This window comes from Prunus avium, chromosome 3 (assembly GCF_965620075.1).
Source record: "Prunus avium chromosome 3, drPruAviu1.hap1.1, whole genome shotgun sequence".
Taxonomy (NCBI): Eukaryota; Viridiplantae; Streptophyta; class Magnoliopsida; order Rosales; family Rosaceae; genus Prunus; species Prunus avium.
Window position 1 is genome coordinate 22103394 of NC_142286.1, and position 6726 is coordinate 22110119.

Sequence of the window (6726 nt, forward strand, 5' to 3'; positions counted from 1 at the left end):
ATATGGTGGGAGGAGTCATTTGGTGAGTTTTGAGTGAAATCCAATCGCTAGAAGTATGGAATACACCAACCACCCCAATTAGGAACGAACTGCCATTGAACTTGAATGATTGATCACCATGAGAACTTGTTTGTTAACTATCTTGGTTTGAATTAAGAGTATACACCATGCTTTAATTCGAATTGAACTATGAATAGGAAGAGTATGTATGGACATTCGACAACAGGGATTAGATACATACTTGGTTGTTTAAAATGTTCTTCTATGCTTAATGGGTTCCTAATGCTTAATTTTAGGTTAGACAACAAATGATCAAATTAGGGAATTAGGAACACAAGGTTAGGACCAAACACCATGGCCTAATCATACTTTAGCTAGAATCAATCTTTGAATCTGAATTAGACTTGTTACTTGAATCTTTATAACCTAGAATTGAATTGTTATGGTGATTCGAATGCCGTAGTCTCAAAATCTGTTTTCCAACTCTTAAAACCACTCTTTGTTACATTTGTTTACTTGTTTTTGTTTGCAATTTCATTTTGCTTCTTTTGTTCAACAATCACAACCACTCTTGTTCTAAATTCTGTTTTAGACATAACCTCCTACTTTCTTGAATTTGGTAATCTAAGTACATAACTAGTTTTAACTTCTCAGTCTTCGTGGGTACGACCTCGTACTTGTCTTGCTATACTACTAATTGCCCCGTACAATTGCGAGTTAACATAATATTAACAACAAATTTTGGCGCCGTTGCCGGGGACTGAACGAAAGTTCTTCCCTGGTTATGTGCCCAAGGTTACCCTATTCTTTTTAGTCTTTCTAATTAATCTAATTTTCTGTTTCAGGTAGTTTATGTCTAACAGGCCATTCCTTGAACAAGTGAGGTCTTCGTTCCAACGTTCCAGATCTTTGAACGCAGGACCATCATTGCAACCAAATCGTGTGACCTCTGAAATTCAGAATCGTCTAGAAAGGGAGTTGTCAACTGCAAAAGAGCAAGCTCTTGCTACATTTACAAGTCTTGCTCTCCACACTGAACTTCCTGGTTCTTCACTTTCAAATTCGGAAGCAAGTTCAGACCAAGAAGAAGAAGAAATGATGGCTGCCATTGAGTTCATGGGAGAACTTGATATCCCAACAATTCCAGCATCTCCTTCAAGCATTTTGCTGCCCACTGTAGCTCGAAATTATGAGCTTAAATCTTCTCATCTTAATATGCTGCCTTCCTTTTATGGTTTACCTAATGTAGATCCATTAACCCATATAAAGGATATTTTTAATGTTGTGAGTTCTTTTCCCTTGACAGGTGTGACAGAAGATCAACTTCGAATGAGAGTGTTTCCATACACTTTAAAGGATAAGGCGAAGTATTGGTTGAATTCTTTGAAGCCTGGTTCACTCACTACATGGTCTGCCATTCAAAAGAAGTTCCTGGAAAAATACTTCTCCACGCAAAAGACCGACATGCTTAGGGACAAGATCTTGTTATTTGCACAGCAAGATGATGAATCGTTTTGTGAAGCATGGGAGAGATTCAATGGGTTGCTCAACCAATGTCCTCATCATGGGATTCCATTGAAGCTTCAAATGCGTATGTTTTATAAAGGACTAACCCCTTCTAGTCATAATATAGTCACCAATTTTGCAGGTGGTTCTTTTAAAACCAAAACTCCAGAAGAAACGTACGAACTCTTTGAGGAGATAGCAATGGAGACCCAACATACGGATACAAGAGGTAAACGTGTTATTAGTGGTTCTAATGATGCTTCTAGTGTGCAGATTTCAAAACTGGAACAAAAGCTAGATGCTCTTCTTGCATTAAACTCAAGAAGCCCTCCGAAGGAAGTGTGTAGCATTTGTGAATCTCATGACCATGCTACCACAGCTTGTCCACTTGGGGCTGGATATCCAGAATTTGTGCAAGAACAAGCTAAGTTGGTAAATTCCTACAACCAAGGTCCAAGAAATGATCCATACTCTCAAAGTTATAATCCAGGTTGGAGGAATCATCCAAACTTTTCATGGAGAAATACCCAGAATCAAGCAAATCCCCCTTCATTCCAAAGGCCACAACAATCATCATCATCATTGGAAGATATAGTGAAGCAGATGGCAATCAACCAATCCAATTTTCAGCAAACTACACAAGCTGCCATCTCCAAATTGGAAGTCCAATTAGGCCAAATAGCTGCTGAAATAACTCAAAGAGTGCCTGGGAAATGGCCAAGCCAAACTGAGATCAATCCAAAGAACCCAGAAGCCAAGGCCATTCATGTGCTCAGATCAGGTAAGATCATTGATAATAAAGATGATTCTAATCTTTCAAATGATATTGTGATTGTAGAAGATAAAGACGAGGAGACCATGGCTACGGAAGGAGAACAACTCAAAACTTCTCAATCTGCTCCTAAGGCCAAATCAGATTCTCAGAAATCCGATCAATTCCAATTGCATAAAAGGGATGACAAATTTGTGCCACCACATCTTCAAGAAGATAGATACGTGCCACCCGCTCCATATGTTCCACAGATTCCATTTCCAGGCCGTCTTAAGAAAGCAAAGCAAGATAAGGCTTTTAAAGAGATTTATGATATTTTGAGTAAAGTTAATATCAATTTGCCTTTGCTTGATCTTATTGAACAGATTCCTGCATATGGAAAATTCATCAAGGACTTGAAAACTCACAAGCTCAATTTCGCTCCAAATGAAGGAGTAAAGCTCGACCAGAATGTAAGTACTGTGTTGCAAAGGAAGCTTCCACCAAAACTAGATGATCCTGGCAGCTTTGACATTCCCATTAACATTGGAGGCAAGAAGGTTGGAAGAGCCATGTTGGACTTGGGAGCAAACATCAATGTTTTGCCATATTCAGTTTATCAAGAGCTTGGCTTAGAAGGGATGAAGAAGACTTCAATGCGACTTGAACTAGCTGATCATTCTATAAAATATCCAAAAGGTATTGTAGAAGATATTCTAGTTCAAGTTAATACACTGATTCTCCCTGCTGATTTTGTAGTGATGGACATGGAAGACAATCCAAATGGAGATCGTGTTGATCTCATTCTCCTAGGCAGGCCATTCATGGCCACTGCAGACACAATCATCAAAGTGAAAGATAGCACCCTCTCCATGACTGTTTTGGGTGAAACTGTTGAATTTAAAATGCTTAATGCTCTATCTCAACCTTCTATCTCTCTTGATTCTTGCTTTTCAATTGATGTTGTGGATCATGAGGTTTCTTCCATAATTTTGCAGAGAAAGTCTAATGATGCTCTAGAAGCTGTCTTAACACAAGAAGAGGAAGATCTTTGTGAACCGGAGTTCCAAGAAGTGGTGGCTGCCTTAGAAGTGTTTCCGCCATACCCACCATCCTTTAGGCCACCAATTGAGCCTCTTGGACCATCATCCACGAAATTGGAGCCATCCATTGTCATCCCACCAAAGCTAGAACTTAAACCTCTTCCCAATAATCTTAAATATACATATTTGGGTGCTAACGAAACTCTCCCTGTTATAATTGCTGCAGGTCTCTCCTCACATGAAGAAGAGAGCTTAATTAAAGTTCTAAAAGAGCATAAAACAGCCATTGGGTGGACCATAGCAGACATCAAAGGAATTAGTCCAAGCATGTGCATGCACCGGATTTTAATGGAAGAAGACAGCAAACCATCTCGTGATGCCCAAAGGAGGCTAAATCCCAACATGAAAGAGGTGGTTAGAGCTGAAGTTTTAAAGCTACTCGATGTAGGAATCATCTACCCAATTTCAAATTCTAAGTGGGTGAGCCCTGTGCAAGTTGTTCCAAAGAAGTCCGGAATCACCGTTGTGAAGAATGAGAAGAATGAGCTAGTTCCTACACGAACTGTCACTGGTTGGAGAGTTTGCATTGATTACAGGAAGTTGAACACATCCACTAGAAAAGATCATTTCCCCTTGCCTTTTATTGATCAAATGCTTGAACGTTTATCTGGCCATGCTTACTATTGTTTTCTTGATGGTTTTTCAGGTTATAATCAAATTCCCATTGCTCCGGAAGACCAAGAGAAAACCACATTCACATGCCCATTTGGTACGTTTGCTTATAGAAGGATGCCATTCGGTTTGTGCAATGCCCCAGCAACTTTCCAAAGATGCATGATGTCAATCTTTTCAGATATGGTGGAACGATTCATTGAGGTATTTATGGATGATTTTTCAGTTTTTGGTTCCTCTTTTGATAATTGTCTTCACCACTTGTCTCTAGTGCTTAAAAGATGCCAGGAAACAAATCTGATTTTGAATTGGGAGAAGTGTCACTTCATGGTGAGACAAGGCATTGTGCTAGGCCATGTGATTTCAAGCAAGGGAATCGAAGTGGATAAAGCCAAGATCGACCTCATCTCAAATCTTCCACCCCCTACCTCTGTTAAAGGAATTAGAAGCTTTCTAGGTCATGCTGGATTCTATAGAAGGTTCATCAAAAATTTCTCAAGCATTACAAGGCCATTGTGTAATCTCCTTGCTAAGGATGCTGTTTTTGAGTTTAATGAAGCTTGCATGGAAGCTTTTACTACCTTGAAGAGGGAGCTAACTTCAGCCCCTATTATCATAGCTCCGGATTGGTCTTTACCATTTGAAATAATGTGTGATGCCTCTGACTTTGCTATTGGTGCAGTTTTAGGTCAAAAGAAGAACAAGCTGCCCTATGTGATTCATTATGCTAGCCGGACCTTGAATGATGCTCAAATCAACTACTCCACAACAGAGAAGGAGTTGCTTGCTGTGGTTTTTGCTTTAGAAAAATTTCGTTCTTACCTTGTTGGTTCTAAAGTAATTGTTTATTCTGACCATGCAGCTCTTAGATACTTGCTCACTAAGAAGGATGCCAAACCACGCTTGATTAGATGGATTCTCTTGCTGCAAGAATTCGATTTGGAGATTCGAGATAAGAAGGGATGTGAGAATGTGGTAGCTGATCATTTGAGCAGAATTGTGGTTGAAGAAAAAGGAGGAGTAGTGCTACCCTTGAATGAGACTTTCCCTAATGAACAACTATATGCTGCCCAAGTCAAAGAGCCATGGTATGCTGATTTTGTTAATTATCTTGCTTGTGGTGTTCTTAGAAATGATCTAACTTCTCAGGACAAGAAGAAGTTCTTTTCCATGGTGAAACATTATGTCTGGGATGAACCTTTCTTATTCAAGCATTGCCCGGATCAACTCATCAGAAGATGTGTTCCAGAAGAAGAGCAAGAAAGCATACTTAGGCATAGCCACGAATTGGCTTGTGGAGGTCACTTTGGAGCTAAGAAAACAGCACTTAAAATTCTGCAATCTGGTTTCTTTTGGCCCACTCTATTCAAAGATGCGTTTAATTTTTGTGTTAAGTGTGATAGGTGCCAAAGGATGGGGAACATAAGTCGCAGGAATGAAATGCCATTGAATAACATACTTGTTGTGGAGCTCTTCGATGTGTGGGGTATTGATTTCATGGGACCATTCCCATCTTCCTTTGGTTATACTTACATACTTGTTGCTGTTGATTATGTGTCTAAATGGGTGGAAGCCATAGCCACCAAAACCAATGATTATAAGGTGGTGCTGAAGTTCTTGAAGGATAATATTTTCACAAGGTTTGGTACTCCAAGGGCTGTCATTAGTGATGGAGGCAGCCACTTCTGTAACAAGCCATTCGAAGCACTCATGAAGAAGTACAACATCACCCATCGAGTCTCTACACCATATCATCCGCAAACTTCTGGTCAAGTGGAAATAAGCAATAGAGAAATTAAGCACATCCTGGAGAAGGTGGTGAACAATACAAGGAAAGATTGGGCAGCTAAGCTCAATGATTCATTATGGGCTTATAGTACTGCATATAAGACTCCCATTGGAATGAGCCCTTATCGTCTTGTGTTTGGGAAAGCTTGTCACCTGCTAATGGAGCTTGAACACAATGCTTTTTGGGCCATCAAGAAGTTGAATTTTGATCTAGACAAGGCAGGCCATGCAAGAAAGTTTCAGCTCAATGAATTGGAAGAAATTAGACATGAGTCTTATGAGAATGCAAAGCTTTACAAAGAACGAACCAAGAGTTACCATGACAGAAACATTCAACGGAAAGAGTTCTCCAAAGGTATGTCAGTTCTTTTGTTTAACTCACGTTTGCGTCTCTTTCCAGGAAAATTGAAGTCTAGATGGCAAGGCCCATTCACCGTGGTCAATGTTTCTCCCTATGGAGCTGTGGAGATTCAAAACCCTAAAGATGGCTCGACTTTCAAAGTAAATGGACAACGTTTAAAGCCATTCTATGAGGGAGTTTCAGCTGGCATCCAAACTGGCCATGTGGTAGATCAACTTCCCTTCGTACCATCAACTTAGCTGATTGCACAATGTCTTGCCAAGACAGTAACTAAGGCGCTTCTTGGGAGGCAACCCATGTGTTCAAGAAGAAGGTGCTCGGTAGCAATCGACCTAATCGCATCAAGGGGAAGCATTTCAATCCTTTCTCTTTACTTGTTTTGTTTTTATTTTAGTCATTTTAAGTTTATGTTCCTTTTTATAAATAAATAAATATATAAAATTAAAAAAAAAATTCATATAAGCTAACTTTTGGTAACCCCAGTGAGCACCTCCGTCAATACAGTGTCTAGGAGTTCTTTAGGCGACACCTTCGGTGTCTAAGAAGTTTGGGTTTTAAGCGGGACCATTGTGACCCCTCCAACCTTCCCGGATCCCCTGGCTGTG

General features: G+C 39.9%; 1 non-coding gene across 1 annotated transcript; it reads right to left on the minus strand.

The window, feature by feature from the left end:
* Positions 1–1464: 1464 nt before the first annotated feature.
* Positions 1465–1571, minus strand: LOC148295749 (small nucleolar RNA R71). Its single transcript, XR_015834968.1, has one exon. It is a non-coding gene; the product is annotated as a small nucleolar RNA R71 (small nucleolar RNA).
* Positions 1572–6726: the final 5155 nt, after the last annotated feature.